The sequence below is a fragment of the Oryctolagus cuniculus genome, chromosome 12 (assembly GCF_964237555.1).
Source record: "Oryctolagus cuniculus chromosome 12, mOryCun1.1, whole genome shotgun sequence".
Lineage (NCBI taxonomy): Eukaryota > Metazoa > Chordata > Mammalia > Lagomorpha > Leporidae > Oryctolagus > Oryctolagus cuniculus.
Window position 1 is genome coordinate 112,505,600 of NC_091443.1, and position 22,901 is coordinate 112,528,500.

Genomic DNA, 22,901 nt, shown 5'->3' on the forward strand with positions numbered 1-22,901 from the left:
GCTACGCCTGCTCTTTTTTCATTTCTGTTGGCATGGTATATCTTTTTCCAGCCTTTCACTTTCAGTCTGTATGGATCTTTGTTGGAAAGATGTGTTTCTTGTAAGCAGCAAATAGATGGGTTTTGTTTTTTAACCCAATCAGCCAAACGGTGTCTTTTAACTGGACAGTTCAGGCCATTCACGTTCAATGTGACTAATGATAAGTGGTAACTTTGCCCTGCCATTTGCCAAAGATAAGTTCTAATATATGCTTTGAATTCCCTGTGATCTTTTGCTGTGAGCTTTCCTTCCTTGGTTTCCTTCCTTTACCTTCTTTCATATTGATGACCGTGTTTCTTTGTTTCTGTGTGTAACACATCTTTAAGCATCTTTTGTAGGGCTGGACGAGTGGCAACAAATTCTTTCAATTTCTGTTTGTTATGAAAAGTCTTTATTTCACCTTCATTCACAAATGATAGCTTTGCAGGATATAATATTCTGGGCTGGCAGTTGTTCTCTCTTAGTACCTGGGCTATATCTTGCCATTCCCTCCTAGCTTGTAGAGTTTCTGATGAGAAGTCAGCTGTGAGTCTGATTGGAGATCCTCTGAGAGTAATCTGACGTTTCTCTCTTGCACATTTTAGGATCTTTTCTTTATGTTTCACTGTGGAGAGTTTAATTACAACGTGCCGTGGTGAGGGTCTCTTTTGGTCATGTTTATTAGGGGTTCTGTGAGCTTCCTGTACTAGGATTTCTCTGTCCTTCTCCAAACCTGGGAAATTTTCTGCTAATATCTCACTAAAAAGGCCTTCTAATCCTTTCTCCCTCTCCATGCCTTCAGGAACTCCTAGAACCCGAATGTTGGTTTTTTTAATAGTATCCTGAAGATTCCCGACAATATGTTTCAGATTTCTAATTTCCTCTTCTTTTCTTTGGTCTGACTGTATCCTTTCCTGTTCTCTGTCTTCTAAGTCCGAAATTCTCTCTTCTGCTTCTCCCATTCTGTTTGTAAGGCTCTCTATTGTGTTTTTTATTTGATCTATTGAATTCTTCACTTCAGTCACTATCCCAGTTTCCTGTTGTACTAGTTGTTTCGTTTCATTTTGATTCCTCCTTAATATTTCATTTTCACGAGAGAGATTTTCTATCTTGTCCATTAAGGATTTCTGTAGTTCAAGAATTTGTTTTTGAGAACTTCTTAATGTTCTTATCAATTTTTTGAGATCTGCTTCTTGCATTTCTTCTATGTCATCATCCTCATAATCTTGAATTGGGGTGTCTTTTTCATTTGAGGGCTTCATGGTGACTTCCTTGTTTTTATTACCTTGGTTTTTGCGTTTGTTATTTGTCATATTGGAGATATTTGGTTTCTTCACTGTGGTGCTTTTTCTTGTTATACTATGACTCTAGATTAAGTGGACTATCTGTTTTTGATGGAGCCTTAGGGCTTGAGATGGGTGTGGCCTGAGAGCTCTGTTTGGTGTGCCAAAGGTGACACTCCCAGGTTAGGCGTGGTAAACCTCTCTCTCTCTCTCTCTCTCTCTCTCTCTTTTTTTTTTGATTCAACAGGGAAGTTATTCTGCACAGCTCGCGTTCCAGCGCTGGTGTGTTGAGTCTGCCGCTGATGTCCCGAACTGTGGGCTCCCACGCTCTCCACGCAGGTCTGCTCCCCTTCCAGCGCCGATGTGTGGGCTCGGAGCCCTGGACTTCCTAAGTCTCCCCGCTGTTGCACTCCCCTTCGAGCACTTGCGCGCAGACCCTGCAGCTTGTGCAGCTCCGTCCCTCGGCTCGGCTTCCGCGGCTCAGTCCCGCGGCTCGGTCCTGCGGTTCGGCTTTCGCGCGCGGTGGGCGACCTTGTTCTCCCAGTAGGTCCTCCGATTCACGCCCACTGGATCCAGAAGAGTTTTGTCTGCAATATTTTCCTGGTTCTTTTTTCTGAGGCTACCGCAACTCCCCTTTTATTAAACTAAATTTTCCCGGACTATCGGTGCGCGCCCTCACTATTCCGCCATCTTGGCTCCGCCCCAGACTTACGTTTTTCCGTCTATATAAAATTTTATTGATGGTATATATTTGTGTGTGGAAACTTTTTTTGTAAGAGATTTATTTATTTGAAGGGCAGAGTTAGAGAGAAGGTGGAGAAGGAGAAAACAAGCGAGTTGTCCATCTGCTGGTTCACTCCCCAGAAGGCTGCATCAGCCAGGACTGTGCCAGACTGAAGTTAGGAGTCAGGAGCTTCTTCTGGGTCTCCCACCAGGGTGAAGGGGCACAAGGACTTGAGCCATCTTCAGCTGCTTTACCACACGAGTTAGCAGGGAGCTGGATCAGAGTGGAATATTGGGACTTGAATCGGTGCCCATTTTGGATACTCTTGTTGCAAGTGGTGGCTTAACCCATTATACCACATAGACCCCTGTGGGTGGATACTTTTATTAGAAATTTTTTTTTTAGGATTTTTCATTCATTTGAAGCACAGAGCCACAGAGAAATGCAGAGGCAGACAGAGAGAGATCTTCCATCTGCTGGTTCACTCCCCAAATGGCTGGGGCTGTGCTGATCCAATGCCAAGAGCAAGGAGCTTCCTCCAGGTCTCACCTGGGGGCATGGGAGCCAAGGACTTGGGCCATCCTCTGCTGTTTTCTCAGGTGCGTTAACAGAAAGCTGAATTGGAAGTGGAACAACTTGATCTAGAACCTGCTACACCACAGTGCCGACCTCATAGTGGGTACTTTAAAATCCCTGGTTTGGCATTTTCATGCTTAGAAGTTTGGCAAAATCCAAAAGCTTGGTAACACCCAGTATAGTCAGACTTTGAAGAAACAAGGACTTTTTGTTCTTTACAACCTAGAGGACAAAGTGATAAAAGTTGTTTACAGGAGCTCGCCAGTATTCTTAGAACAGAAAATGTGTATACCACATCCTGGAGATTCCAATGCTGGGTTTGTTCTCAGAAGCTCTTGAACTGATAGGTAACAGCATTCATTTGCAGTTTTCCAGTTGTGCAAAATTATAAATAGTGTAAATATACTTGCAAATAGTGTCAACAAGTATGGATTCCACAGTATAGTGAGTTTGCATGCTGGAATGCTGCATAGCGATTACTCTAAGTAAACTTAATCCAAATTATCAACATAGTTAGGTGTAAAAATAGTGACAGTATATCATACAGGTGAAAAGCTAAATATAGTTGTCAAGATAACAGTGTTTATGAATACGTTTAATGCCTATAAAAGTGTGAAAAACAGGCATCAACATGATTCATGCCAAATTCATTCTAGTAGTTACCGCTGGACAGAGAAACTGAACAGAGGGAGCCAAGAGCTTTCTGTTGAAGTTCAACATCCAGGAATAGAATTACACATCTGAAACATAAAGAGGTACCCACTGGAATTCCTGAAATTTGACAAGTGCTATCACGTTTTAGGTTTTTGTTAAGATTATTGGATTATGATTGGTTGTCTTAAAATATTTTTTCTAGTTTTTCATTTTCTATATTCTGCACAGTGATATTCATTTATCTGTTATAATCAGAAAGTAAGCTTTTTAATTTAAAATGACCTAATTGGGAAGGTATTTGGACTAAGTGTCAAGTGGCTCAAATGCCCATTTTCTTCATTGGAGTACTTGGGTTTGGTTCCCAGCAGCTCTGATTCCTGACTTCAACTTCCTATAACTTCCCTGGAAGGCAGCAGTGATGGCTCAAGTAGTTAAGTGGCCTGGGGAAATAATAGAAAAAAAAACCTTTTTTTTAAAGACCTATATTAATTTCTGTTTTCTCCCTCTATTTTTGAAGGAGATCAAGTTGGTGTTGAGTTGGACTCCTACTTCTACTTTGGCTAATATTAAAGTTACCCAGTATAGTTTTTGTTTGTTTTCCTTTTTTTATATACAGAAAATAAATTTAGTATATACTAAGTAAAGATTTCAACAGTTTGCACCCACACTGAACATAAAGTGTAAAATACTGTTTGAGTACTAGTTATAGCATTAATTCACATTGAACAGCACATTAAGGACAGAGATCCTACATGAGGAGTAAGTGCACAGTGACTCCTGTTTTTGATTTAACAAATTGACACTTTTGTTTATGGCTTCAGTAATCTCCCTAGGCTCTTGTCATGAGTTGCCAAGGCTATGGAAGCCTTTTGAGTTTGCCGACTTTGTTCTTATTTAGACAAGGTCATAGTCAAAGTGGAAGTTCTCTCCTCCCTTCAGAGAAAGGTACCTCCTTCTTTGATGGACCGTTCTTTTCACTGGGATCCCACTCACAGTGTTTTCCTTTTTTTTATTGTACATTTGCTGCTTTGACAATATTGTTGTCTCTTGTTTTTGTAAAATGTTTCTGCCCATTGTCATAAATATTACTTATAGGACTTACTTTTCTGCTCTGTAGGTTAAAGAAGAGATGATGTTTGAAGTATTAGTTACACAGAAGACAGTGACAGTGGGAGAAAAGCCTTTTTTACCGTACCAGTTGGCAGAAGTGAGCACATTTTATATGAAATACATGTTGAAAAGTTTGTGATGTATTTCTGTTTATAAAATGAATACAACAGCAAAATATTTTCTGGGCTGTTGAAATTTGATCAAGAATTTTCTGTAGACTAGGAAACTTGAAATTGAATGTGATTTTAAGCAATAGACTTGAATTTTTCTCGCAGGACATTGATCTCCTCAGTACCGAGAAGCCTTGTGCTATTCCTGGGGTGGATCGGGGGTTGTTGAGCAGTGCTTGACCTGAAAGATGAGTCCTTCCTGGGGCAATGCCTTCAGTGACTTTCTGGCACATAGTACTGGCCTGGCTTTGTCACCGCTGACCCTGCCTCTGCAGGTGTTTCTGCTGTGTGTTCTTCTCTTGACCACTGACAGGCAGGGTCTCCAGGATGCAGTCTCTGTCTTTTCTCTTCCACTTTGTTTTTTCTCGGATAGCTCGCCTGGCTGCATGGGTTTACACACCATGTGTGACCTGCAGCTGCCAGCTGGGATTTGTTGCTGTTATTATACCATGCGCATGTTTCTCACGTGCTGAGAACAGCATTTGCTAGTGACTGTATGAAAGTCATGTGAGCTTAGAGTAGTAGAAGACACTGGAGTGGGGAAGTGGTGAGTGAGCTGCAGACCATGTGTTCTAGGCTCACACGGATTCATTTACTCTACTTGGACATAGGAGCCCAAGGACTTGGACCATCTTCTATGGCTTTTCCAGACCATAGCAGAGAGCTGTATCAGAAGTACAGCAGCCAGGTCTGGAACCAGCACCCATATGGATGCTGACACTGAAGGCAATGGCTTTACCTGCTACATCATAGCACCAGCCCCTTGCCTATTTATTATAACATGAATCATGGGCTATACAGAATTACCTCCTTAAAATTTAGCCTGCTGTACATTTATTGAATTTCAAATGCAGCCTGTGGTTGCCTTGGCAGAGCCAGACCCAAGATTTTCCTGGGCCTTCTGTGACCTATGGGAGATATCTCCACCCCTGTAAAGAACACACTGGCAGCAGTGTAAAAAATCAGCTGGAAAGATTGATCTCTGTAAAAAACAAGAATGGAAAAGGAAGAAGGAAGAAGAAGAAGGATGGGAGTATGTGGGGGAAGGAGGTAGATGGGGAAGAATCATCATGTTCCCAAATCTGTATACATTAAAGGCATGAAGTTGGTTATCCTTAAACAAAATAAAATAATAATACAAAAAAGGAAAAAAAAAGAATTAGTTGGAGTGCAGTAGTTTTCCATACCTGGGTAACAAACATAGCAGATTAATGCAAATACAGATTTATTTATTTGTTTATTATGAAGATTTATTTATTTGAAAGATGAATGATAGAAGGGAGGGAGAGACACAGATAAGTTGAGATCTTCTATCCAGTAGTTCACTCCCCAAATGGCTTCATTGGTTGGGGCTTGGCTAGGCTGAAGCCAGAGCTGGAACTCTGTCCTGGTCTCCTACATGGGTGACAGGGGCCATTTTCTGCTGCTTTCCCTGGTACATTTTCAGGGAACCAGAGAGAAAGTGGAGCAGCTGGGACTTGAACCATTATAATGGCTGCTGGTGGAGCCTGTGGTAGCTTTCCCTGTTTTGTTGCAATACCAACCCCAGATTGAGTATTTTGATAGTTCCTGCATTTTGTGAGTCTAGGCACTGGGTAGCTGAGGTCTCAGGGTTTTGCTTGGTTGAACTCAAGGTGTCTGTCAGGGCTGTGGTCCTATTTGAAGCTCTTTTCCAAGTTGACAGGCTGTTAGAGGATTCAGTTCCTTCTGGCTGTAGGGCTGAGGTACCCAGATTTTGTTGGCTGTCAGGCAAGGGCCATTCTAAGCAACTCCAGCCAGCTTGCCATTTCTGGCCACGTGGCTCTGCCTGCAGTATGACGGGCTGCTTTTTCAGTGAGTACGGGCAGTCTCTGATCCAAGGGTCCAAGCCCCTTGTTGAATGCTTTCTCTGACTGTCCACATCCTTTAGGATGATCTCACTTAGCTTACCTCAAAAGTTCGTGGAGTTGGGCCTTTAATTATGTCCTTGGAATCCCATTCACTGTTGTTGTACCACATAAGCTAATTACTGGAGTGTAATCTGCCCTACACACAGTTCTGCCCACAGTTAAGAGAGGCGTGACACAGAACATGTACACCAGGGGCTGGGACTCTGGGAGACTCTTAGGATTCTGCCCCGGAAGGTAAAAGTGAATGAAGAGAGATGAGTTCCAAAGGTGTAGTAGTGAGGAGAATGAAGTTTACTCTGTCGAGAGTTCTAGAGTGGTTACTCAGTGATAGGGAGAAACGGATGAATTTAAAGGGGAAAAATAAGTTAGATTCTAAAAATAGAGGGCCTGCTAATGCCTTGAATAATGGGAGGCGGGGCAGACGAGATGTCAAGGATGGATCTTGAGATTCCCATTCCCCCAGCTTCAGGAAGATAGGAAACACCAAGTGAGATCCTGTGGTGGTGGAGAGTACTTGGAGTTGGGCTTCCTGATGTCAAACTGTGGACATCAGGGCTGGTATTCAGAAGAAAAGTCTGCAAGCATAAAGCTGGGAACGACAGAGCAGTGTTCTGAGTACTGACTCGACCTGGATTCCGTCTGCCCATGGAGTTTATGAAAATGGTATTTCTTGGACCTGACATTGCTGTGTAGCAGGTAAAGCTGCTGCCTGCTATGCTAGCATCCCATACGGGTGCCAGTTCAAGTCCCAGTTGGTCCACTTTCCAATCCAGCTCCCTGCTAGTAGCCTGGGAAAGGCAGTAGAAGATGACTTGAGTGTCTGGATCCCTGCCACCCACAAGGGAGACTTAAATGAACCTCCTGGCTTTGACCTAGCCCAGTACTCTTCATTTTAGCCATGTGGAGAGTGAACCAGTGAATGGAAGACCCATGTCACCCCTCTCCCCACTTCTGTCTGTTTATCCTTTCTAACTGTGACTTTTCAAATAAAGTAACCTTTTTTTAACTTTTATTTAGGAAATATAAATTTCTAAAGTACAGCTTTTGGATTACAGTGACTTTTCCCCCCCATAATCTCTCTCCCATCCCCAACCCTCTGATCTCCTATTTGCTCTCCCATCCCACTCACATCAAGATTCATTTTCAATTATCTTTATATACAGAAGATCAATTTAGTATATACTAAGTAAAGATTTCAACAGTTTACACACACACAGAAACACAAAGTATAGAGTACTATTTGAGTACTAGTTATACTGTTAATTCACATAGTACAACACATGAAGGACAGAGATCCTACATGGGGAGTAAGTGCACAGTGACTCCTGTTGTTGATTTAACAATTGACACTCTTGTTTACGGTGTCAGCAATCTCCCCAGGCTCTAGTCATGAGTTGCCAAGGCTATGGAAGCCTCTTGAGTTCACCAACTCCGATCTTATTTAGACAAGGTGATATCAAAGTGGAAGTTCTCGCCTCCCTTCAGAGAATGGCAGCTCCTTCTTTGATGGCCCATTCTGCTGGGATCTCACAATCTTTCATTTAGGTCATTTTTTTTACCACAATGTCTTGGCTTTCCGTGCCTGAAATACTCTCATGGGCTCTTAAGCCAGATCTGAATGCCTTAAGGGCTGATTCTGAGGCCAGAGTGCTGTTTAGGACATCTGCCATTCTATGAGTCTGCTGTGTATCTCGCTTCCCATGTTGGATCATTCTCTCCTTTTTAATTCTATCAGTTAGTATTAGCAGACACTAGTCTTGTTTATGTGATCCCTTTGACACTTAATCCTATCCTTATGATCGCTTATGAACTGAAACTGATCACTTTGACTAGTGAGATGGCATTGGTACATGCCACCTTGATGGGATTGAATTGGAATCCCCTGGCACGTTTCTAACTTTACTGTTTGGGGCAAGTCCAATAAATATTTCTTAAAGTACTTCTCATAAGTAAACATAGGTAGATGTTAATTTTTATTTTAGTCTGAAGATATTTCAGCATAAAAGTTAACTCATAAAATGTAATGCTTATTCTATGTGTTTTCCTCATTTAATTTTAAACCATTTTACTTTTGCTCAATTGGGTGAAATTGCCATCTTTCTTTCATTGCCTCTGCAGATGTATGCATGGGTATTCCCCTGTACTACATGTTCATCCTACTGTTGCTTGTTGATTACTTGCCACGTACACCACCACCACTACTACTACTACTACTACTACTACTACTACTACTACTACTTCTACTACTACTACTACTACTACTAGTACTTCTTCTTCTTCTTCTTCTTCTTCTTTCTTCTTTCTTCCTTCTTACTCTTTCTTTCTTTCTTTCTTTCTTTCTTTCTTTCTTTCTTTCTTTCTTTCTTCTTCTTCTTCTTCTTCTTCTTTTCTTCTTCTTGCCTACATATGGTTCTAAGGTCATATTGCTTTTACTCTCAGAGTTCTGTTAACATTTTCCATTTATCTTCAAGTTTTTGGTGTTGAGAATAGAGAATTTGATTTCAGTCTTTCTTGTGTATGCAATTACTGTTTGCTAGAGACTTGAGGACTTAATGTTTTTTTTCTTTAAATTCAGAAATGAGTTTATCACCAGTAGTTAGTTTGTAGTATTATCTCCATTTTTTTAAAAAAATTTTTAAAAAATTTGAAAGGCAGAGGCAGAGAGAGGTCTTCCATCCACTTTTTCAGTCCCCAAATTGCCACAATGACCAGTGCTGGGATGATCCAAGATACTTCTGGGTCTCCCACACGGGTGCAGGGACACAAGGACATGAACCAGCTTCCACTGCTTTCCCACTGCACCACAGCACTAGCCACAGTATTACCTCCATTTTACAGATGTGTAAGCTCTAGTCTCAGAGTTTTGAGTAAGTTGGCCATGGTATCCAAGCAGCATAAGAGAAGTTGTGGGGTCAGCACTGTGGGGTAACTGGTAAAGCCACTGCCTGCAGTGCCGGTATCCCATGTGGTCGCCAGTTTGAGTTCCAGCTGCTCTACAACCAATCCTGCTCTATGCCCAGGCCTGGGAAAGAGTGGAAGGTGGCCCACATGCTTGGGCCCCTGTACCCATGTGGGAGACCCAGAAGAAGCTCCTGGCTGCTGATTTTCCTGGCACAGCCCTGGCTGTTGCAGCTATTTGGGAGTTGAACTAATAGATGGAAGACACACACACATACTCTCTCTCTCTCTGCCTCTGTAGAAATGGACTGTCTTTCAAATAAATAAATGGATTGTTAAAAAAAAACAGAGAAGTTGAATTGGAAGACCTTCTCACATTTCTTCTACCCTCAGGACAGGGATGTAAATACCTGCCTGGGTATATAAGCTTCCAAGTCAGACCCCAGATGATGAATGTGTACATTGGCAGGATCTGTGATCTTCTAAGGGCTAGGGCTTAATTGCATAGCATGCATGCTTGCTTTGTGAGTTGACGTGTTCTGTAAATGGTGGGTTTTCTTTAATAGCCTTTGCTTTTTAGAACATTTTCAGACTTAGAGACAAAGTGGTTAGTACAGAGAATTTCCGTAAACTGGAGAAAGCATGAAGTGAAGGAGGAAGAATTTCATACCTTGGAGTGAAAAGTTGTTACTGTGTCTGGGGATGGAGTCATTGTGGAAGTGAACATGGATGGCAGGCTGAAGACAGCTAGGAGCACATTGTGGCAGGGTTGTGTGTTCTAAGAGTGGACTAGGAGTCCACGGATACTAATGCCTTTTTATTTTTTTAACAGTTTATTCCTCTCCTTAGAGTGGTCTTTCTCCTTTCAGCTGGCAAGGTTGTTTGTAAACTTCCCATTATGCTTTCTTTCTTAGGAAATATAACTCAGTTTAAAATAATTTGAACTAACTGACCTAAATTTTGTTACTCTTATAACTTTTATGACAATTTTAGGTTAGATTCCCCAAGTGGGGCTGAATTTTGAGTAGAGACAGAAGACTTCAAGTATAGCTTATTAATATTCAGAGAAAAAGTGGTATCTAAACAAGGATAGAAGATTTTGTGTATTAAGTGAGAGAAAACCTTATTTGTTTTAGTGACTTAGATGATCGATTTTTCTGCTACACTCCTAACACTTTTCTTGTATTTAAGGCTGTGGTAGTGAGGAATTCCATGGCCAAGTCTCTGTACAATGACCTGTTTGGATGGTTTTTTGAATTAATCATGCTCTTGTGAATAGTGAAGATTTGGAGCACAATACCAAGGTAAAGATGCTTTAGATTATACTACTTTTTCATGAAAACCATTTCAATAAACTGGTTAATTATGAAATTTTAAAACATAAAATCATATAGTTAGAATCGACTTTTTTCACTTTTTTTTGGCTGTTTTCAGAGGACTGTCTTTCCAAACCTTTTTTCTTATGTTATTTATATTTCAGTGGTGTGCATAAAGATGGAATCATGGTGTCTGTGTTGTCTCAAAACTTGTTTTACTTAAGGTCTCTCTCTTGAAATAAGTTCTATATTACTGTATATATGGTCTGTATTATTTTTAGGAATTTTACAGTATATAGTATGTTGTATAGCATACATACTCTCATAAAGCTTACGTATTTAGTATGTAAGTTAAAGTACTTTATTAGACTTTATTTTTATAGGAAAATTATAGCTTTCAGAATCAGGACAAACAGTTATGTACTAAAATATAACCTTTAGATAGTTCATTTTTGTTACGAACAGTGCTATATCAAATATCCTTTTTTTAAAGATTTATTATTTATTTAAAGGACAGAGTGACAAGAGAAGGAGACACAGATCTTAAATACACTGATTCACTCTCCAGATGTCTTGGTGCTGGCTGGACCAAGACAAAGAGAGGCGCCCAGAACTCTGTGTCTCCTTTGTTGGAGGCAGCAGCCCAAGTACTTAGGCCATCTTCTGCTGCTTTGCCAGATACTTTATCAGGAAGCTGGATCAGAAGTGGAGCAGCCCGGACCCAAACTGGTGCTCCTATGAGTGTCTGGTATCTCAGGTGGTGGCTTAATCTGCTATGACACAATGCCGGCCCCGTAACATTTTTTTTTTTACTATTTAAATTTATATTTTAATGACTTTTTAAAAGACTTTTATTTAGTAAATATAAATTTTGAAAGTACACATTTTGGTTTATTGTGGTTTTTCCCCCCATAACCACACTCCCTGCTGCAAACCATCGCATCTCCTACACCTTCTTTCATCCCATTCTTCATCAAGATTCATTTTTCATTATTTTTATATACAGAAGATCAACTTAGTATATACTACGTAAAGATTTCAACAGATTGCATCCACACAGATACACGAAATATAAAGTACTGTTTGAATACTCGTTTTACAATTAATTTGCATAGTACAACACATTAAGGACAGAGATCCTACATGGGGATTAAGTGTGCAGTGACTCCTGTTGTTGAATGAACAATTGACACTCTTATTTATGACATCAGTAATCACCCGAGGTTCTTGTCATGAGCTGCCAAGGCTATGGAAGCCTCGAGTTCACCAACTCCGATATTGTTTATTTATTTTTTAATATTTTATTTTATTTAATGAACATAAATTTCCAAAGTACAGCTTATGGATTACAATAGCTTCCCCCCATAACTGCCCTTCTACCCACGACACTTGCCTCTCCCACTTCCTCTCACCTTCCATTCACATCAAGATTAATTTTCAATTATCTTTATATACAGAAGATCAATTTAGCATATATTAAGTAAAGATTTCAACAGTTTGCACCCACACAGAAACACAAAGTGTAAAATACTATTTGAGTGCTAGTTATAGCATTAATTAAACACCTAAGAGTAATTGTGTATTAATTAGAGTTCAACCAACAGTTTTAAGTAGAACATAAAAAATACTAAGAGGGTAAAGTATTAAGTTCTTTTTTTTTCTTTTTTGTTTGTTATATAGTTTTTTTTATTTAATAAATGTAAATTTACAAAGTACAACTTTTGTATTGTTGTGGCTTCCCCCCCAACCTCCCTCCCTCCCATGGCCCTCCCCTCTCCCACTCCCTCTTCCATCCTGCCCTTCATCGAGTTTCATTTTCAATTATCTTCATATACTGAAGATCAACTTAGTATATACTAAGCAAGGATTTCAAGAGGCTGCACTCATACAACCACACAAGGTATAGGGTATTGTTCGACTAGTAGAGTTGTTTTTAAGTTTCATAGTAGAACACATTAAGGACAGAGATCCTACGTGGGGAGCATGTACCCCAGTGACTCCTGTTGTTGATTTAAAAATTGGCACTCATTTATGACATCAGCAATCACCCGAGACTCTTGCTATGAGCTGCCTAGGCTATGGAAACCCCTTGAGTTCACTGACTCTGAACTTGTTTAGTCAAGGCCATATCACAGTGGAGATTCCTTCCTCCCTTCAGAGAAAGGTGCCTCTCTCCTTGATGGCCTGTTCCTTCTGCTGGGGTCTTGTTCACCAGGATCTTTCATTTAGATTGTTTTTTGCCACCGTGTCATGGCTTTCCATGCCTGTGAGACTCTCATGGATCTTTTAGCCAGATCCGAATGTCCCAAGGGTTGATTCTGAGGCAGGAGTGCTGCCATTCTATGAGTCTGCTGTGTGTCCTGTTTCCCCCGCAGGATCATTCTCTCCCTTTTAATTCTATCCTTCATTATTTGCTTACACTGGTCTTATTTGTGAAATCTCATCGACACATACCCTATCTTTTTGATCGGTTGTGTATTTATACTTACCACTTTACCAAGTGTGCTGGCATTGGTACCTGCCTCCTTGGTATGACTGAGTTGAAATCCCCTGGCACATTTCTAGTTCCACTATTGGAGGTAAGTCCACGTGAGCATGTGCCAACCTATATATCTCCTCCCTCTCTTTTTCCCACTCCTATGTTTAACAGAAATCACTTTTCTGTTAATTTTAAATGCCTAAGAATGATTGTGCATTGATTACAGTGTTCAACCAGTGGTTTTATGTAGAACAAACAGAGCAACAACAACAACAACAAAAATACTAAAAGGAATAAAATAGTAAGTTGTTCCTCAATAGTCTAGACAAGCGGTGATCATGTCATTGTCTCTCATAGTGTCCATTTCACTTCAATGGGTATCATTTTAGATGCTCATTTAGTTGTCATTGATCAGGGAGAACATATGATATTTGTCCCTTTTGGACTGGCTTATTTCACTCAGCATGATGTTTTCCAGCTTCCTCCATTTTGTTGTAAATGCCCGGATTTTATTGTTTTTTACTGCTGTATAGTGTTCCATAGAGTACATATCCCATAGTTTCTTCATCCAGTCATCCGTTGATGGACATTTAGGTTGCTTCCATGTCTTAGTTATTGTGAATTGAGCTGCAACAAATATTTTTTTTTATCTTTTATTTAATGAATATAAATTTCCAAAGTACGACTCATGGGTTACAATGGCTACCCCCCCCCATACCGTCCCTCCCACCCACAACCCTCCCCTTTCCCACTCCCTCTCCCCTTCCATTCACATCAAGATTCATTTTCGATTATCTTAATATACAGAAGATCAGCTTAGTATACCTTAAGTAAGGATTTCAACAGTTTGTTCCCACACAGAAACATAAAGTGAAAAATAATAGATGATTTTTTTTAAATGATGATGAAATCAGATCAGACCTATTGTCATGTTTAATCCCAGTGAGAGTCAAGTTGGGAATTGATAATTTCTTTTTTCTTTTTTTTTTTTTTTACAGAAGATCAGTTTAGTGTACATTAAGTAAAGATTTCAATCGTTTGCACCCCCATAGAAACACAAAGTGAAATATACTGTTTGAGTACTCGTTATAGCATTAAGCCTCAATGTACAGCACATTAAGGACAGAGATCCTACATGAGGAGTAAGTGCACAGTGACTCCTGTTGTTGACTTTACAAATTGACACTCCTGTTTATGGCATCAGTAATCTCCCTATGCACCAGTCATGAGTTTCCAAGGCTATGGAAGCCCCTTGAGTTCTCTGACACTTATCTTGTTTAGACACGGTCATAGTCAAAGTGGAGGTTCTCTCCTCCCTTCAGAGAAAGGCACCTCCCTCTTTGAAGACCTGTTCTTTCCACTGGGATCTCACTCACAGAGATCTTTTTGCCAGAGTGTCTTGGCTTTCCATGCCTGAAATACTCTCATGGGCTTTTCAGCCAGATCCGAGTGCCTTTAGGGCTGATTCTGAGGCCAGAGTGCTATTTAGGACATCCGCCATTCTATGAGTCTGCTGACTATCTCACTTCCCATGTAGGATCACTCTCCCCTTTATTTATTCTATCGGTTAGTGTTAGCAGGTACTAGACTTGTTTATGTACTCCCTTTGACTCTTAGTCCTTTCATTATGATCAATTGTGAACTGAAATTGATCACTTGGACTAGTGAGATGGCATTGGTACATGCCACCTTGATGGGATTGAACTGGAATCCCCTGGTATGTTTCCAACTCTACCAATTGGGGCAAGTCGGCCCGAGCATGCCCCAAATTATACATCTCTTCCCTCTCTTATTCCCACTCTTATGTTTAACAGGGATCACATTTCAGTTAATTTTCAACACTTAAGAATAACTGTGTGATAATTACAGAATTAAACCAGTCATATTAAGTAGAACAGACAAAAAAAATACTAAGAGGGATAATGTATTAAGTTGTCCATTAGCAGTCAGGGCTATGCTGATCAAGTCACCATTTCTCATAGTGTCCATTTCACTTCAGGAGGTTTCCTTTTTGGTGTTCAGTCAGTTGTCACTGATCAGGGAGAACATATGGTATTTGTCCCTTTGGGACTGGCTTACTTCACTCAGCATGATGTGTTCCAGATTCCTCCATTTTGTTGCAAATGACTGGATTTCGTTGTTTCTTACTGCGGTATAGTATTCTAAAGAGTACATATCCCATAATTTCTTTATCCAGTCTACCGTTGATGGGCATTTATGTTGGTTCCAGGTCTTGGCTATTGTGAATTGTGCTGCAATAAACATTAGGGTGCAGACCGCTTTTTTGTTTGCCAATTTAAACTCCTTTGGGTAAATTCCAAGGAGTGGGATGGCTGGGTCGAACGGTAGGGTTATCTTCAGGTTTCTGAGGAATCTCCAGACTGACTTCCATAGTGGCTTGACCAGTTTGCATTCCCACCAACAGTGGGTTAGTGTCCCTTTTTCCCCACATCCTCACCAGCATCTGTTGTTGGTAGACTTCTGTATGTGAGCCATTCTAACCGGGGTGAGGTGAAACCTCATTGTGCTTTTGATTTGCATTTCCCTGATTGCTAGTGATCTTGAACATTTTTTCATGTGCCTGTTGGCCATTTGGATTTCCTCTTTTGAAAAATGTCTATTGAAGTCCTTGGCCCATCTCTTAAGTGGGTTGTTGGTTTTGTTTTTGTGGAGTTTCTTGATCTCTTTGTAGATTCTGGTTATTAACCCTTTATCTGTTGCATAGTTTGCAAATATTTTTTCCCATTCTGTCGGTTGTCTCTTCACTCTCCTGACTGTTTCTTTTGCAGTACAGAACCTTCTCAATTTGATGCAATCGCAATAGTTGATTTTGGCTTTGACTGCCTGTGCCTCCCGGGTCTTTTCCAGAAATTCTTTGCCTGTGCCAATATCTTGAAGGGTTTCTCCAATGTTCTCTAATAACTTAATGGTGTCAGGACGTAGATTTAGGTCTTTAATCCACGTTGAGTGAATTTCTGTGTAAGGCGTAAGGTAGGGGTCTTGCTTCATGCTTCTGCACGTGGAAATCCAGTTTTCCCAGCACCATTTATTGAATAGACTGTCCTTGCTCCAGGAATTAGTTTTAGATCCTTGATCAAATATAAGTTGGCTGTAGATGTTTGGGTAGATTTCTGGTGTTTCAATTCTGTTCCATTGGTCTATCCATCTGTTTCTGTACCAGTACCATGCTGTTTTGATTACAACTGCCCTGTAGTATGTCCTGAAATCTGGTATTAAGCTGCAACAAATATTGAGGTGCAAATGGCTCTTTTTTTCTCCCCTTTAATTCCATTTGGGTAAATTCCAAGGAGTGGGATGGCGGGTCCTGTGGTGGTGCTATATTCAGGTTTCTGAGGACTCTCCAAACTGTCTTCCATAGTGGCTTTACCAGTTTGCATTCAACCAACAGTGGATTAGTGTCCCTTTTTTCCCACATCCTCGCCAGCATCTGTTGTTGTTTGATTTCTGTATGTAAGCCAATCTAACTGGAGTGAGGTGAAACCTCATTGTGGTTTTGATCTGCATTTCCCTGATGGCTAGGGATCCTGAGCGTTTTTTCATGTGCCTGTTGGCCATTTGGGTTTTCCTCTTTTGAAAAATGTCTGTTAAGGTCCTTGGCCCATTTTTTATTGGGTTGTTTGTTTTGATTTTGTGGTGTCTTTTGATCATTTTATAGATTCTAGTTGTTAATCCTTTATCTGTTGTGTAGTTTGCGAATAACATCTCCCATTCTGTTGGTTGCCTCTTCACTTCCCTGAGTGTTTCCTTTATTGTAAAGAAACTCTTAAATTTGAGGTAATCCCATTTGTTCATTTTATCTTTGATTACCCATGCCTCTGGGGTCTTCTCCAGGAATTCTTCGCCTGTTTTGTATTGTTGTGGCTTCCCCTCCCAACCTCCCTCCCTCCCGTGGCCCTCCCCTCTCCCACTCCCTCTCTCATCCCACCCTTCATCGAGTTTCATTTTCAATTACCTTCATATACTGAAGATCAACTTAGTATATACTAAGCAAGGATTTCAACAGGCTGCACTCATACAACCGCACAAAGTATAGGGTATTGTTTGACTAGTAGTGTTGTTTTTAAGTTTCATAGTAGAACTCATTAAGGGCAGAGATCCTACGTGGGGAGCATATACCCAGTGACTCCCGTTGTTGATTCAACAATTGGCACTCTTATTTATGAATAGTCAGCAATCACCCGAGACTCTTGCTATGAGCTGTCTAGGCTATGGAAGCCCCTTGAGTTCACTGACTCTGAACTTGTTTAGTCAAGGCCATATCACAGTGGAGATTCCTTCCTCCTTTCAGAGAAAGGCGCCTCTCTCCTTGATAGCCTGTTCCTTCTGCTGGGGTCTTGTTCACCAGGATCTTTCATTTAGATTGTTTTTTGCCACCGTGTCATGGCTTTCCATGCCTGTGAGACTCTCATGGACCTTTTAGCCAGATCTGAATGTCCCACCAGACCGGACTCTATTATTTCCTTGCTGTCAGTTTTTTCTATAGCAACGCAAGCACAAGTAAAGAGAAGAACGAAATAGCGAGCTCCCCAGCGAACTCTCCACCAACTCTCCACCCCCGAACTTTCCACCAGACTGGAGACAGTAGTTGTCCCAGAAAGTGCTGTTGAGTCCCCTTTTATAGTCCTCTTCCACCAATCCATGCTCCGCTGCCCATGTGCTGAGCACGCCGCTTTCTTCCAATCTTTGATTACTCTTGCCTCTGGGGTCTTCTCCAGGAATTCCTCACCTGTTCCAATATCTTGAAGGGTTTCCCCTATGCTCTCAATTAGTTTCATGGTGTCACGACGCACCTCTAGTTCTTTGATCCATGTTGAGTGGATTTTTGAGTAAGGTGTAAGGTAGGGGTCTTGCTTCATACTTCGACATGTGGACATCCAGTTTTCCCAGCACCATTTGTTGAAGAGGCTGTCCTTGTTCCAGGGGTTTGTTTTAGGTCCTTTGTCAAATATGAGTTGGTTATAGATGTTTGGATTGATCTCCGGTGTTTCTATTCTGTTCCATTGGTCTATCCATCTGTTTTTGTACCAGTACCATGCTGTTTTGATTATAACTGCCCTGTAGTATGTCTTGAAGTCTGGGATTGTGATGCCTCCGGCCTTGTTTTTATTGTAAAGGATTGCTTTAGCTATTCTCGGTCTCCTGTTTCTCCATATGAATTTCAGCATCATTTTTTCTGGGTCTTTGAAGAATGACTTTGGTATTTTGATTGGTATTTCATTGAACCTGTAAATTGCTTTTGGGAGAATGGACATTTTGATAATATTGATTCTTCCAATCCATGAGCATGGCAGGTTTTTCCATTTTTTGGTGTCGTCTTCTATTTCTTTCTTTAGTGTTTTGTAATTTTCATCATAGAGGTCTTTGACATCCTTGGTTAAATTTATTCCAAGGTACTTTATTGTTTTTGTGGCTATTGTGAATGGAATTAATCTTAGAAGTTCTTCCTCAGCCCTGGCATTATCTGTGTATACAAAGGCTGTTGATTTCTGAGCGTTGACTTTGTATGTTGCTACTTTACCAAACTCTTCTATGAGTTCCAGTAGTCTCTTATACGAGTGTATCGGGTCCCCTACATATAGTATCATGTCATCTTCAAATAGGGATAGTTTAACTTCCTCCTTTCCCATTTGTATCCCTTTAATTTCTTTTTCTTGCCTGATGGCCCTGGCTAACTCTTCTAGGACTATATAGAATAGCAATGGTGAGAGTGGGCATCTTTTGTCTGGTGCCAGTTTTCAATGGAAATGCCTCCAACTTTTCCCCATTCAATATGATGCTGGCCTTTGGTTTATCATAGACTGCCTTAATTGTGTTGAGGAATGTTCCTTCTAACCCCAATTTGCTTAGGGTTTTCATCATGAGACGGTGTTGTGTTTTGTCAATTGCTTTCTCTGCATGTATTGAGATAATCATATGATTTTTGTTTCTCAATTTATTAATGTGATGTATTACATTGATTGACTTTCAAATCTTGGACCATCCCTGCATACCAGGGATAAATCCCACTTGGTCTGGGTGAATGACCTTTCTGATGTGCAGTTGAATTTGGTTTGCCAGAATTTTGTTGAGTATTTTTACATCTATGTTCATCAGGGAGATAGGTCTGTAGTTTTCTTTCTCTATTGTGTCTTTTCTGGGCTTAGGAATTAAGGTGATATTGGCTGAGTAGAAAGAATCTGGGAGGATTCCCTCCCTCCAATTGTTTTGAATAACTTGAGAACAGGAGTTAGTTGTTCTCTAAATGTCTCGTAAAATTCGGGGTGAATCCATCTGGTCCTGGGCACTTCTTTATCGGTAGTGCGTTTATTACTGATTCAATTTCTTCCATGGTCATGGGTCTGTTTAGATTTTCTATATCTTCACGGCTCAGTTTAGGAAGGTTGTATGTGTCCAGGAATCTATCCATTTCTTCCAGGTTCCCCAATTTGGTAGCATACATCTCTTTGTAGTGGTTTCTGATAATTCTTTTTATTTCTGTTGTGTCTGTTGTTACGTTTCCATTACTATCTTTGATTTTACAGAATTAGGTCTCCTCTCTCCTTTTTTTGGTTAGTTGGGCCAATGGTGCGTCGATTTTGTTTATTTTTTCAAAGAACCAGTCCTTGGTTTTCTTGATCTTTTGTATTTTTTTTGTTTCAATTCTGTTTATTTCTTCTCTTATTTTTAGTATTTCTTTCCTCCTGCTGGGTTTGGGCTTGATTTTCTGCTGTTTTTCTAAATCCTTGAGGTGCGTGGAGAGTTCATTTGTTTGGTTCCTTTCCAGCTTCTTGATGTAGGCACCAATTGCTATAGACTTTCCTCTTAGCACTGCTTTTGCTGTACCCCACAGGTTTTGATTGGTTGTGTTGTCATTTTCATTTGTTTCTAGAAATCTTTTGATTTCTCTTTTAATTTCTTTGATGACCCACTGTTTGTTTAGGATCTTGTTGTCCATTCTCCATATATTTGCATATGGTATAGAGATTCTTGGGTTGTTGATTTTGAGTTTCAGTGTGCTATGGTCTGAGAAGCTGCATGGTATAGTTTCAATTTTTTTGAATTTGTTGAGGCTCCCTTTATGGCCTAGCATATGGTCAATCCTAGAGAACGTTCCATGTACTGGGGAGAAATACATGAACTCTTTGGCTGTGGGGTGGAAGGTTCTGAAGATATCTATTAGGCCTATTTGGTCCATAGCATCAATTAATTCTGTTGTTTCCTTGTTGAATTTCTGACTGGTTGATCTGCCCATTGGTGAGAGTGGGGTGTTGAAGTCCCCTGTTACTATTTTATTTGAATCTATATCTCCCTTTAAATCCTTTAGTAATTCTTTCAGGTAGCCAGGTGCCCTGTAATTAGGTGCGTATACATTTATAATAGTAATGTCTTCCTGTTGGATAGATCCTTTAATCATTATATAGTGCCCTTCTCTGTCTCTTTTAATAGTTTTTATGTTAAAGTCTATTTTGTCTGATATCAGGATGGCCACACCAGCTCTTTTTTGATTTCTGTTATCTTGGAGTATCTTTTTCCATCCTTTCACTTTCAGTCTGCGTGCATCTTTGCTGATAAGCTGTGTCTCCTGAAGGCAACATATAGATGGATTCTCTTTCTTGATCCATTCAGCTAGTCTGTGTCTTTTGGTAGTAGAATTAAGACCATTCCCATTCAGTGTGATTACTGTTAAGTACTGTCTTTTCCCATTCATGTTTCCTAAATGAGCTGTTTATGTATTTTGAACTTTGTTTGCAGGTTACTCTACATTTGCTTTTTTTTTTTTTTGTAGTGAAGTTCTTGTTTTTGTATTTCTGTGTGCAGCACGTCTTTCAGCAAGTGTTGTAGGGTTGGACACGTGGATACAAATTCTTTCAGTTTCTGTTTGTCATGGAAGATCTTTATTTCCCCTTCATTCATAAATGATAGCTCTGCAGGGTATAGTATTCTAGGTTGGCATTGTTTGTCTTTTAAAACTTGAAATATATCATGCCGTTGTCTCCTTGCCTGTAGTGTTTGCGATGAGAAGTCTGGGCTGAGTCTGATTAACTTACCCCTGAATGTGTTTTGTCGTTTCTCTCTGGTACATTTTAGGATTTGTTCATTGTGTGTCACTGAGCTGAGTGTTGCCACAATGTGTCGTGGTGAATTTCTCTTCTGGTCTACCCTGTTTGGAGTCCTGGCTATCTGTTGAATTTGCCTGTTGTTATCCAGCTGCCTTTGTTTGAAGTTTTCTGATATTATTTCATTGAAAACACCTTCCAATCCATTCTCTCTTTCTACTCCCTCAGGGACTCCTATTATCCAAACATTACATCGTTTGATTGAATCTTGTAGGTCTCCGACCATATTTTTTAATTTTTTAATTTCTTCTTCCTGCGTTTGAACTGACTGTATTATTTCTGAAAGTTTGCCTTTGAATTCTGATATTCGGTCTTCTATTTCATCTGTTCGATTTCCGAGGGATTCCGCGGTGTTTTTTATATGGTCAATTGAGTTTTTCATTTCCAGTATTTCATTCTGGCTTCTCTTTAGGATCTCTAATCCTTGGGCTTGTTTTTCGTTCAGCTCTTGACACTGTTTCTCATTATTTCTAAGTATTCTGATTATTAATATTCTGAATTCTTTTTCTGGCATAGTTTCAAATTCTTCTTCTTCAGCCTCTGTTATGGTTGGTTTAGCATGCTCCATTGGCGAGTTTATATGTTCTTCTGTATTCTTATTGTGGGTTTTTGTTTTGTTTTCTTGGCATTCCGTCTGGGTGGTTTTTCAGGTTGATTTCCCTCTGCTGTGGGCTGCTGTGAGTCTGTACCAATATCCAGTGTAAGCAGGCTGCTCTGCCTTCTAGAGTTTGTTTGTTTATTTTTCACTTATTTATTTATTGTAACTTGAGTGGGCTGGTGTCAGGGCTTTGAGGTGCCAATCTCTGCCCCTTGGGGGGCCGGTTTCCTTGTTCCTATGTTCGCCCTTACATGTCTGTGCTTGGGGTTCGTTGCTCAGCCACTCTCTTTCACTGCACCTCCTGTGTGAGGAGTGTCAAGTAGCTCCTGACCATCTTTGGACTCTGCCCCTGCTGCGTCCTCCTTCAGAGCAGAGGCCAGCCTCCTTTAAGCCTGAATGTAAACAAACAAATGGCTGCACTCTGCCCGCTGCAGCTCTGATTGTGGGTTGGGCAGTCCTAAGGATCCTGGCATTATTGATCCCTCAGTTCGTCCCCCTGGATCCTGCCCTCTTCCCGCAGAGGCTATTCAATTTTTTTTTTCTGGTAACTTGAGTAGACTGGTGTCAGGGCTTTGAGCTGCCCTCCCTCACTGCCTGCCCCTGTGCAAGGCATGTCATGTCACTCCACTCCACCTTTGGGCTCCACCTCCAAAGGTTAGTGCAGAGGCAGAGGCAGTTCTCCTTTAAGCCCGAATGTAAACAAACAAGATGGCTGCTTCCCGCCTGCTGCAGCTCTGACTTGGGGGAGGCATGCTGGATTGTTTAGTCCCTCAATCAGACCCCCTGAATCGCTTACTCTTTCCGCAGGCGCTACTCACTCTGTTCCATTTTCTATTTCCTCCCCCACTCAGTCGTGTGTCTCAGTGTCCGTCCCAGGGTGGGTTGGGGGAGGGGTGGTGGTGGCTGCTACAGCAGTGCTGGGCGAGTGTCATGTCTCATCTCGGCTTCCAGCGCTGGTGCGTACACATTCCTGCTGGTGTCCTGCTCTTCAGGCATCCACGTCCTCCTCCCAGGTCCACCCTGTCTCCCCCGTTTTGGAAGAGCTTCCCTTTCCCTGAAACTACAAATT

At 40.8% G+C, this 22,901-nt stretch overlaps 1 long non-coding RNA gene across 26 annotated transcripts in view; it reads left to right on the forward strand.

Annotated features, from left to right (window-relative positions):
- Positions 1-22,901, forward strand: part of LOC103345356 (uncharacterized) — a 227,216-nt gene that overhangs the window by 90,673 nt on the left and 113,642 nt on the right. For 24 of the 26 annotated variants that reach the window (XR_011381133.1, XR_011381135.1, XR_011381136.1 and 21 more), the window contains 2 exons: positions 4,373-4,462; positions 10,514-10,626. This is a non-coding gene — a long non-coding RNA (uncharacterized lncRNA). Of the gene's footprint in view, positions 1-1,529; positions 3,357-4,372; positions 4,463-10,513; positions 10,627-22,901 lie in introns of those variants that run through there. The other 2 variants (XR_011381155.1, XR_011381154.1) reach the window with 2 other exon arrangements.